Raw genomic sequence first — 13,306 nt, 5'->3', positions numbered from 1 at the left:
TGGATTAGACTATATACCTTACCTTTAGATTACTGGTTGCCTAAATCCTTAAGCTCTATAGGAAATAAACTAGGTCATTTAATAAAAATTTCAGAGGGTACTCTACGTGGTGAATACACTTCCTTCACGCGTATATGCATTGAAATGGATTTATCGGGAGCACTCCTGGATGAGGTCATCCGGGAAATTTATTATGAGGAATGGATCTAGGTATTCGACTATGAACACATCCCATTCAGATGCCACAAATGTCATGAACATGGGCATCTCTTCAGAGACTGCCCACTCAATAAAAGAGAGAATAATTAGAAAGGAAACATTGGTAAAGATCCTGAGGGTTTCACCAAAGTGGCAGGCAAGGGGAAAGGAGGGGGGGAAGTACCAAAAAAAAAACTCAATGAGTATAACATACCAAGTCACAACGGTTTTGAGAATCTAGAAGAGGAGGGGCAAGAAAGTGAAAAAAAGTAAAGATAAGGGGAAAACCTCAATAGAAAGGGAAAGAGAAGATGATATGGATATAATACAGGATGACAAGGAAAGAAAGAAGGAACCACAAACTAATACAGGACTTGGAGAAGACCAGGATATGACCCCCAGCGAAGTAGGAACAGAAGACCAAGAACTACAGGAGATCCTTGAGAGGGAGAACCTAGAACTTGAACAGTTTCTAGAAGAGGGCACTAAAAAAGGGATTGAATCCCTGCCACAAGAGCAATTCGACAGAGTGCAACAACTCTACCTCAATAGATCCCAAAGAAAGGCTATTGGAGTCAAACAACACCATGATAGTGTTGTGCTCTACAACAACCCCTCATTTCATATCATTTTTATTCACAAACTATAATATGAAATGGGTCACTTTTTATTTTAATTGGTGTCAACTTTGTATTATTCAAAAAGATCCAAAAACAAAATGAAAACATTATAAAACCTTTTTGATAAACCAATTATTTGGTCTTATAATATAAATGATTAATCTTTTATCATTGCGATAAAGCGATCGCAAGATCGCATGTCGCAATGACAAAGGAGGCAAAATTTAAAGAGCCATTGGTTTTCTCTGACGCGAAAACATGCAATAGGCTATCAGATATCGGCAATTATAAGTTACCATAACAAAAGTCCCTTTCGCTCCGATGCAATGCGATAAAGTCCCTTTCGCTCCGATGTGATGCGATATCGCTATCGGCGATCGGGGATGTACCATGCATGCTTTTCAAAGTGCTCAATTAATACTCCCAATGCGATGCGATATCGCTATCGGCGATCGGGGATTCCAAAAGGAACCAATATAATGATTTAAGTTTTCTCCCGACGCCCGATTGCGATAAAGCCAAAAGCGCGAACTTCAAAAATTGTTAAAGCGGGGATATTACGATTAATTCGTATTAAAGGCCTTATCTTCCAAACAGTGATTCACCTGCACTCAACCGCCAAAACATCCAAGGCACTCTTAAACAAATCATTCGGCCAATAAAACGATATGATGGGCATTTAAAGGATTGGCAGGTTTTAACGGCCATTTAATGAAATAGTAAGCTTAAAAATCTTTTCACAGATTGTATCCGCGACCACTTTAAGTTAATCCTTCATTGTGCATTGATCAATATATCTCACTCGTATTTGGTTTTCGCTACCAATTCTCTGTATTACGTTCATTTTCACTCCTGTGCAGAACTCTTATGAAGTAATAGATTCAAGCAGAATGGGGAAGAAGTCTAAGAAAACTGCAATCGCCTCCACTTCACCAGCCACAGGAAAACTCGTCGCTGATCTAGGAACTGAAAAGAAAGCGTTGATATCTGATGCTACATGTTCAGGACTCGGCAGAACTACTTGGCAAAGTACCTATAATTTGATTGAGGCCGAAGAACCAGAGGTGACAGCAGTACAAGCCACAGCAGATACCAATCGAAAATCTGATGCTACTTTAAAGGACTTAGCCGACTCTTTCCTTCATTGGATAGCAGCTCGGGAACAAATTCTCCCATATACAGATGTAGTGAGGTGGGCAATTGAGGAAATCCCAATCACAGACAGAACCTTCTGCACCAGAGATGGGAGAATCTTCGGTTCATTTCAGGCTAATGATTTGAGGCAAATGTATCATTTGCCTGTGCCAGAGAAGAAGTACAACAAGGCATTTCTGGAGAAATTCCGAAATGAGAACGAAACTGAATCTGAACCCATTCGGGATTGGAGGAAAAATACAGCAAAACATAAGCATGAATCTTTCGGTAAGTACTCTGTTGATTCCCTATGTTCTCCTTATTGTTATGCTGGGATAATGATGTGTAGATTGCGGGGGTTGCACGATTCCACTAATTTCACTATAGAAATGGTTCCCTTGATGGAAGCGGCATGTAATAGTGAAATAATGGATTGGGCAACTATACTGTCAGATAACCTAGCAACAACAGTTCTTGATTTTAGAACCAAAACCCACGTCACTGAAAGGTTTATTGCCCCATTCTACTACAGTGCTTATATACTAGACACCCTGTGTTTTAATTCTGAATTTCCCGTGCTCGGCTGGAGGTGGACTTCACAAAACCCCATGCCTATTCACATATACCAACATAAATTGTGGAAAACTTGCTATAAGCACCATTTATACCAAGTCTGCAATGGCTTTATGTTACCCATTCATTACTCTATTTTTGATAAACCTGCTCCCAAGATTTCTTACCAAGCAGGGATTGATTTGACATCAATAGGAAGATGGTTCGGAGAGGAAAAATTTACTTATATAAGAATTTTCGGCAGCCAAGCCGAACCTCAAGTCCTTCCTTTGTACATACCTGATAAACTGCTGGCGAGGGAGATAGCCTATCAGATTATCTCCGAAGGAGTTACACAAACTCTAAAGAAAAATAAGAAGCAGTTTTGGCCCTCTTTTCCTCTGAGATGTGGTGTCTACACTTTGCATGATTTCAAACATGCAGAGAAAGAATCTACAAAGATGAGGTCATTAAATCTAGCAACTCTCCCTAATAGGTGATTTGATCCCAACAAAGTCGCTTATAATGCACTTGAACAGGACAAATTGACAAAGTTTGACCATAAAGAAGATAAGTTTGATGACTTGTTCTCCTCAGCTGAGTCAATGTCCCAAGTTAGATCGCTGGCCATAATGGAATACAAAGATGAAGGGTTAGTTGAATTCAATAGACTTAGAGAACAGAGGTTGCAAACTCTGCCTCTAGATCTGTTAGCGACAACCCCAACAACAGAATCAAGCGAGCCTGAACAACGACATACTAAGGAACCTCCTGTTACATCAAAAGAACAGGAGGAAGTGCATATGAAAAGACAAGAGGAAACCCAGACGAAAGAGCAGGAACAAAGCAGCATAGAGGTGAATGTAGATACTCAAATTGACCTGAAATTGCTCCAGGAATGGCAGCAATTCGATTCAATTATCAGTAATCTTGAATGCTCTAAAGATGCCGAGACATCAAAAGCAGCAGATACACAGGAGACCACTTCAAAACAGGTTCCAAGTGGAACCAGTGGCCTACCCAATTCGAAAGAAATAGAGATAATCCCAAAGGATCCCTCCGATCAGATTATTTTGCAAATAGAAGAAATTCCTCCATTGGATGTCTTCTATAGCCCAAGACACAAAGCTGTGGTAAAACGATAGAGGAAGAGGAGAAGGACTGATCAACCTTCCCTATTCCCAGAACAAACGGTGACGGGAAATGTGGTTTGGAAGGAGGAATTTGACCCCTCTGACGACCTAACAAAACTATCACAATATGCTGGAGCCTATTCGGCAGCAACAATAGATAGGGCATCAGAGGTGAGTCTTTTATTAAAAACAAAAGACCAGGAGATATTTTCATTGCAAGCACAACTATCAGAAGCACAGCAGAAGGCGGAGCAGGCAGAACGACAATTGTTAACACAACAGCAAATAAATAATCAATTAACTCAACAATTGCAGGAAGAGAAACAGAGGATTGATCACAATGCAGTCCAAAAGCAGAAAGAGTTGTCTGAGGCATTGGCACAATTGAAAGCAGCGAATGAACAAATGCTGAAGTCAAAAGATGAGCAGATTGCTCAACTATCAGCCCAGCTAGAGAAAACAAAGAATCTTCCACAGATAGTCGAATTCAAAGTAGAGGCATTACAGATAAACAAGGCATTGATAACACAGATAAAGCTTTTATGTCAATAAATGACCCAGGCGTAACCATTATGCGATTTGACGACATCAATAAGTGAAAAATAAGAAAAAGCTAGAACAGACTTGGATCAAGCCGATGAAACATTAACTAATTTTCTTGAATGGCAAGATACCGATCAGGGACAGGCGGCTAATTTACCAAAGATTTTAGAATCACATAAGGAAATATTATTTACAGAATGGCAGTCCCAGTGAATGAAAGCAGAGAGAGCAATTTCAAGATGCAAATCAACCACAAGTAATTTGGTTGAATTGGTTAATAATACTCTCTACTTGTCTAACATGATTTCCCAATGTACTCCAGGTAAATTGACAGTGGCAAAAACATTGGAGCAGTCACGTTATCCGGAACTAGAGAAAAATGGGAGATTAGTCGCAGGAATTAACAGTTTGACATGGGACGCCTATTGGTTCTTCTTAGTCAAACCACATAGCCCGAGAGCCGCCCTCAAATGCCTTACAGATGCAATCGGGTATATCATTCCTGATATTCAGGATGCCACCTATGCCGCCCAACTCAACTCTCGCCTCAACAGACCGCCCGAAGTGGAGCCAATGCTTGTGATATGTCAGCTCAGGTTTAAAGGCAAACAGCCTAAATGATGATTCATGCCACCGACTGCCAGATTCCTGTGAAGGAGATATTCAAGATCAATTGATACCAATTAAGTAGGATTTCAGTTTCATAGATAGTTAGCTTAATTAAGTATTTATAGACCCTTTCATTGTATTTGGAAAGGGTCATAAGTTTTGAACATGACTTAAAGCCTGAAGTTGCACTATTGTACTTCAGGCATATTCTTTTATAAAACTTGACCAATTATTCTGATTTTGACAAAGAAGCTTTTATGCGAATGTGCACTACTGTCTTTGTTTGAAAGTATTTCTACGTTGGAAGAAGAATTTCAAATAGCGATTGATATTGGGAGTGCTAAGCAGCTCATATCGTACTATTATCTATGTCTGAATTCATTCTTTTTATATGAATTGTCATTTGATCGCTTTTGCTATCATTGAATATATGTATGTGTTTTAACAACATTCTTTATTGTTTCCACTATTGGATGTTTATATTATGCTTTTCTTTTGATCATATATGTATCGATGATATAAATGATAAGTGTAGCAATATTGTGTTAATCAATTTGTTTAACTATTTAAACAAAGTAATCATTGAATGAATAAATGTCTATGTTTATTAGATAGAGTCATCTATATGCCTGTCAATAGACATAGATCATCAAGCGCTACATTTCAAAGTACAATAGTTCCTGGGATTAGTAGTAATTCTTTTATTCTGCTGATAGATTAAGTTATTCGCCTATCATTAGATTAGATAATCAATCATTCATCCACCCCTTTTTTCATTACTGGGAAACTGGTCCCATTATCCCCAGTTGGAGCCACCATTCCAAACGGAAAAGGAGCTGTATTAAGGTCCGAACCGGGTGGTTATCCCCCAATGTTGATACAACGATTTTCGGGGCATCAACATTTTTGGCGCTAGAAGGAGGGCCGTCAACTGTGAATGGCAAGTAAGCCCAAATCTACAGACCATTCAAAGAGTAATTCTCCCTCCGCATCACCTCGTACTTCCCAATCGCATGCTGGTTCTCCAGTATCCAAACAAGAAGAAGACGAATCAACTACCACTACTCAAACCCATCATACTCCAGAACAACTAAGTCTTGAATCTCCTGAAGTCCAGTCTCTTATCCATAAACTTCAGAGTTTCTCGATATCACCACAGAAATCTGAGGTATCTCAAAGCAGTGCGACTTCGCAGTTCAATTTACCTCACCCTCTCACCAGACTTCAGAGTGGAAAGCTCGGTATTGAACCTACTGAGTTCCCTTTACCCAAAAGGAAAAAGGTGAAGAAAAACACTAAAGGATCTGACAGTGAAGAACTTTCATCCACATCCTCCATCTCACCTTCCCTAGTGCGAAGTCAACCATCCACTCCCTCATCACACATTGTTGTTCATTAGGGATTAGCAACTTCAACATCCCAACCTGCACAATCCTTAATGTCAACTCCTTCCCAGAATTCTGGAAGTTCAACAGTAATATCATCCACTACTGCGGTTACAATGGCAGATCCATGGACCAGACTTGGTGCAGTCAATATGCCTGCTCCATTGCATGCATTACCTGATGCACCTGAGAAATGGTTACCTAAGTTTAATCTAGATGATGGAGCACAAGCTGAGGAACATATTAAGAACTTCATGTTGGCAGTTAATTTGAAGGGAGTAACGAAGCAAGATGTTGTCGTTAGGCTTTTCCCTTATACTTTGCAAGGATCAGCAGGATCCTGGTATTTTTCCTTACCTTCTGGTTCCATTACCAGTTGGACGACTTGCCAAGAACAGTTTCTTACTAAGTATGGTGATGATAGGTCTTTGGCTACACTAATAAATTATCTCTCCAATCTTAGGATAGAGCATAGGGAACCAATTAAATAATTTAATGCACAATTCAATAAACTCTTGAATAAAATCCCAACGGCCTCCAAACCAAGTGATCAAATCCGAAGCAAGTGGTATATAACTGCCCTACCTGCCAATATAGCTATTTTTGTAGACAGGGCTGGAAAACCAACTTTAGCTGAAAACATGAAAGAAGCACTTGCTGTGGAGAAACGTATTAATGCTCTAGAGAAGAAAGATGCTCTTGAAGATAGAAAAACCAAAAATGTTTCTTTTAAAGATGATTCAAAGAAGAAAACCACTAAAGATCCATATGACATGGAGGGTCTACAAAAGGTCCTCAAAACTATGTCAAATGAAATGGTTGAAATCAAAAAACAGGTAGCTGAAACCTCAACCAAAAGACCCTTTAGGAATTACAAGAAAACTGAATCAAAACCACCGAATGTTATATCTAATGCAGATTCAGATCTTGAAGAAGGAGAAGAAGAAATAGCTTCACCAACTGATGAAGAAGAGGAAGTTGTTGAATGTCATGGAATGTGGGATTTTATATTGCCTAACTCCGATACAGAAAATGAAGAAGAAGCATTTCCTGTCACTACCAGGAGTAAAGGTACCTCCGAACCTGTTCAGACAACTTCGAAGAAAAGGAGTGCAGGTGCTACTACAACAAAGGAAAAGGTACCCCCGAAGAAGCCACCTGTAACAGTTCCACAAAACCAACCTTCAACCTCAACTATCCCATCAACATCTAAGACATTGGTAGTGTCCGATTTAATGGATTACAATATTGTTGATGACATGAAAAGGACTAAGGCAAACATTACCATGTTTGAACTTAGTAAATTGAAACATCAGCAAAAATTGCTTCTCAAAGAATTAAATGCTGTTCCTACTTCACCCCTTACCAGTGCTAAAGCTGCAAATGATACAGGTCAACCACATTCTGGTATGGTCGAAGCTACTAATGCAGTTCTGATAGGAGATAGATCAAATTCTCATACTCCACCTTTCCTTCTAACCTACGAGATCTACAATAGAAACCTGCACAACTGTTTGATTGATTCAGGGGCATCCTCTAATATAATGCCAGCTTCAGTTTGTTCCAAACTGAACATTGAACTCCAAAAGTCTGCTATTCATATTGTGCAGTTGGACAGGACTAAAGTACAGGTTTTAGGAGAAATCAACTGAATAACTATCAGGCTATCAGCTGATCCTAGAGTAGTACAAAGAATTGATATCTTGATCGCCGATATACCTGAATTTTATGGTTTCATCTTGAGTAGGGATTGGTCTGGAAAACTACATGGATATATTTCTACCGATTGGTCCCATATGTGGCTTCCCTATAAGGGTAAGCCAAATCAAATAAAAATCGATCGGGAAAAACACATGACCCATACAGTTACAGAATTTGAACAAGAAAACCAACCAATAGCATTTAATAACAACATTTTGGGGAATTATTCATCAGAGTCATTCTTTGGCAACTTCACTGCCCAACCATCTCCTTTCTCAGTAAACCATTCTACATCTCAGATCGAAGATTATTCACAAAGAGATAGGTCAAGATGTTTTAATGATACTGAGGAAACTATAAATAAAATTGTTAATACTTCTTTATTTTGGTCATTATATTTCGATGGGTCCAAGTCTAGTGAGGGCTCAGGAGCAGGATGTATTTTGATTAGCCCGCAGGGAGAAAAAAAAATGTTGTCCTGTAGGTTAGAGTTTGAATGCACGAATAATACAGCTGAGTACGAAGCCTTAGTCCAAGGACTATATAAAGCAATCGGCCTCAACGTCCAATATTTGAAAGTGTTTGGAGATTCTGAAATTATTATTAAACAGGTAAGGAATACAATTCATTGTCTTTCTAGCCATCTCAAACATTATCAGTCACTGGTACAGGAACTCACCTCCCACTTTTCGGCATTCAATATTTCTTCCATTCCCAGGTCTCAAAATTCAGCAGCCGACCGGCTAGCCAATGTTGCTTCCAAGCTCCTACCTTCTGAAGATTATAACCCAGATAGATTTTCAGTAGAATTACTTTTTAGGCCATCGATTCCTGACAATATCACTAATTGGAGAGTATTCAACCATGATCAAGACATTTTACAATTTTTAACTTCCGAAAAGTCCTATGATGATCAAATCATTGAGGAAAATGAGCATGACCTTCAAATGAGAGGCAAACATGAGGAAAATTCAATCCCAAAGCCTGTGGTGAAGCTTGAGGATCTTTATGATATTAAAGACAGGTTTAAACCTGTGACCAATACAAAGCTCCAAAGTTCTACCTTAAGGTTTGAATTGATAAACCTTGGCACTGAGCAAACTCCTCAAAACATTAATTTAGGATTAGGACTTTCCGTGGAAGAGAAGGAAGCATTCATTAGACTGTTACGGAAAAATAAGCATGTTTTTGCTTGGAAATATGACGATTTAAAGACATATGATACATCCATCATCCAACATACCATTCCAATGCTTCCCGAACAGAAACCAATTCAGCAGAAGTTGAGGAAAATACATCCGAACATAGAGAGTCAAATAAAATCTAAACTTAATAAACTCTTGAAAGCTAAGATTATTTTTCCCGTTCGGCACTCAAACTAGGTCTCCAATATGGTGCCAGTTAGAAAGAAAAATGGCGACATTAGGATTTGTATAGATTTCAGAAATTTGAATAAGGCGAGCCTAAAAGATAATTTCCCATTACCTACTATCGAGCAGATACTCCAATCAGTGGCAGGCTTTGAGTTAATGTCCTTTTTAGACGGTTTTTCAGGATATAACCAAGTTTTGGTCCATCCTGATGACCAACTCAAAACCACATTCAGAACAAAATGGGGAACATATGCATATCAGAAAATGCCTTTCGGACTTATTAATGCAGGAGCCACATTTCAAAGAGCGATGGATATAGCTTTTAAAGGGTTGATTAACAAAACAGTAGTCGTCTACTTAGACGATATTGCTATATTTTCTAAAGAGAAATCCAATCATTTGCATGATTTAAATCAAATCTTTCAACGCTGCAAAAGGTACGGTATTTCACTTAACCCTAAAAAATCCTTCTTCGCTCTTGACCAAGGAAAGCTCTTAGGCTTCATTGTTTCTAAAGATGGCATTTATATTGATCCCGACAGGATCAAAGAAATCTCTGAAATCCCTTTCCCTCATAATAAAAAATCCATGCAGTCATTTTTAGGCCAAATCAATTTTGTCAAAAGATTCGTTCCAGACTTTTCTCAAATCATTTTGCCACTTCAAACTATGATTAAGAAAAATTCAATCTTTAAATGGGGATCAACAGAAAAGGAAGTGTTTGATTTAATCAAACAATCAATAATCAATGCCCCCGCTTTAAGTACTCCTAATTTTTCTAATCATTTCACATTGTATACTATCGCATCTGATTTGTCTTATGCAGCAGTACTCACTCAGATTAACAATCACAATTTGGAAGCACCCATTTCATTCTATAGTTCAAATCTTCAAGTTGATGAATTGAATTACTCTGAAGTAGAAAAACAAGCCTTTGCTGTATATAAAGCTGTCAAACATTACAGACCCTTCCTTTTAAAATCCCATACAAAAGTTATAGTTCCTTTCCCTGCAGTAAGGAAACTATTAATCCAAAGGGAACTACGTGAAAAAAAGGAAAATTAGGTTACAGCACTTCAAGAATATGACTTAAAAATTAAACTAGCAAAGATTGTTAGAGGCCAAGGTTTTTGCAGGTTATTGGCAGGAGCATCCAACATTCCAGAATCAGGTGATACAGATCAAACCGAAGAAATCAACCAGATAAGTATTACTGATTCTGAATCACAATATGTTGACTTAATCTTTTATTTGAAAAATGGATATGCACCTCCTAATCTGTCTTACAAAAACAAAAGGGCCATTAGATTAAAAGAAAAAAAATTCACAATTATTGATGATGTGCTTTTTAGGCAAAATTATGATTCAATCTTTTTAAGATGCCTAGGAAAACCTGAAGCACAAAAGGTTTTGCAGGAATTACATGATGGACCAGCAGGAGGACATTTTCGAGCTGATACAACAGCCCACAAAATCATTCATGCTAGATATTATTGGCCCACTCTGTTTGGAGATGCTCATGAATATGTAAGGAAATGTCGAAATTGTCAAACTTCTAGTGGAAGACAAAGAAAACCAGCTTTCCCTTTGCATCCAGTCAACATTGAACAACCATTTGAGAAATGGGGATTGGATATCATTGGAGAAATTACTCCACATTCTTCCAAACAGCATAAGTATATCCTTACTGCTACTGGTTATTTTACTAAGTGGGTTGAAGCAATTCCTTTAAAGACAACAAATTCTGAGGCAATTATTGAATTCATAGATCAATTCATCATTACCAGGTTTGGTGTCCCAAATGCTCTTGTTTTTGATAATGCATCTTATTTCTCAGGCAATGCTATGTTTGATTTCGCTATTAGAAGAGGATTTAAATTGAAATTTTCTGCTAATTACTATCCCCAGGGTAATGGTTTAGCAGAGTCTACAAATAAAAATCTGATGAAAATTATTAAGCAAACTATCGAACAGAATCATAAAAAATGGCACAAATCCTTAATATTTGCACTATGGGCTGATAGGATAACACAGAAAGCTTCCATAGGTTCTTCTCTATTCAACCTCGTATATGGAAAAGAAGCAGTGCTACCAACAAATCTTGTCCTTCCTTCTCTAGCCCTAGTTCAGTTTATTGAGGAAAGCCCTTCTTCTTCTATTCAACTTAGACATGACCAAATTTTAAAATTAGAAGAGGAAAGAGAAAAAGCCAAGGTTATTCATGCAAAACATCAGCAAATCATCAAGTCATCCTTTGATTCAGTCTCATCCGGTTGAAAACAATTCCAAGTCGGTGATTTAGTTCTAAAATGGGACAAAGCCCATGAGGACAAGGGAAAACACACCAAGTTCCAGAAGATGTGGCTTGGGCCATTTCAGATCTATGAGAAGATAGGCCATTCGACCTTCATATTACAAGATTTATCAGGTTTGAGAGATTCTCTCCCTGTTAATGGCCTTCTCTTAAAAAAATTCTTCAATTGAGGAGGTAACCCCTTCTCCTTTTTTTTTTAATATAGAATTTTGTAGTTTGTAGGATCATTAGAAAATAAAGTTGTAAGGTATCTTCCGTTGACCTTTGCTGTACTTAAAAGTTGCTCAAAACAAGTAATGTTGATATTTTCTTTTAAAATAATAGAACTCTTAAACAAAAGGGATAATTCCTAGGAAATTAGGTGTAATTGCATTCTGAAACCACACTTCAATTTTTGTGAACGCTTCTCAAAGTTTAGAAATATTGTAAATCATTTTATGTTTTCAGATTGGTCACAAAAAAGGTTATCAATATCAAAATAGGAACTAATCCAACTTCAGCATCTTTAACTCTTACCTTGTCATCCATTTACTCTTAAGGAGAAAATTGTCCATCCCACTCACCAAAGTTTATGATTACTCAGAGTGTAATTCTAAAATATTTGATATAAAAGATAAGAGGTCTTATTACAAGCCTGCTTACCATGATCATAGGGAAATAGTTTAACCGACATTACCAATACTGCATACAAAAATAGGGTAATGGCTTAGAATTATAAGACAAGGGGTCTCATCACGAGCCAGCTTGTTCTGTTAAATTACTACCAGTGAATGGCATTGTCACTCAACTGGTCACCAAACCAGGAAAATGGCTTTTTATCTTACAAAATAACAGAAAAGTAAAAAAGAAACGCAAAATATGAAAAGCATGTTTTGAATTCATTTTGTTAATCATACTCTGAAACGAATGGGACAATGGACAAAAATATTTTTAAAAGGTATCCCTGTCGAAACTATGAACGTTTGCTGGCAGCAGAGGCTCTACCTATGACAAAGGAGTCAATTCTAAAAGATGATTTGGAAAGGTTTTCTGTTTTATCATTATCAACCAATAGAGGCCTATTTAAAACTTAGAATGTATCTAATTTTAAACAAGAGAGGAAATTAGCAAAGATAGTCTCATTTTATTTGGAATGCATATATACCTAGTTATATTAGAAATTTCCCCTTTGATGAGAACTCTATTTTGAAAAAGTTTAAGTATTTCCGTACTTTTAAGAGATAACTGTTTCTTCCAGCAAATCGCCAATTGTTGTGCTCTACAACAACCCCCCATTTCATATCATTTTTATTCACAAACTATAATATGAAATGGGTCCCTTTTTATTTTAATTGGTGTCAAATTTGTATTATTCAAAAAGGTCCGAAAAAAAATGAAAACATTATAAAACCTTTTTGATAAACCAATTATTTGGTCATATAATATAAATGATTAATCTTTTATCATTGCGATAAAGCGATCGCAAGATCGCATGTCGCAATGACAAAGGAGGCATAATTTAAAGACCCATTGGTTTTCTCCGACGTGACAACGTGCAATAGGCTATCGGATATTGGCAATTATAAGTTACCATAACAAAAGTGCCTTTCGCTCCGATGCAATGCGATAAACTCCCTTTCGCTCCGATACGATGCGATATCGCTATCGGCGATCGGGGATGTACCATGCATGCTTTTCAAAGTTCTCAATTAATACTCCCGATGCGATGCGATATCGCTATCGGTGATCAGAGATTCCAAAAGGA

Source organism: Pinus tabuliformis, chromosome 5_1 (genome assembly GCF_031772625.1).
Source record: "Pinus tabuliformis cultivar Carrire ecotype Pingquan chromosome 5_1, CPIR1, whole genome shotgun sequence".
Lineage (NCBI taxonomy): Eukaryota > Viridiplantae > Streptophyta > Pinopsida > Pinales > Pinaceae > Pinus > Pinus tabuliformis.
Note: the sequence above shows the minus strand (reverse complement) of the source record.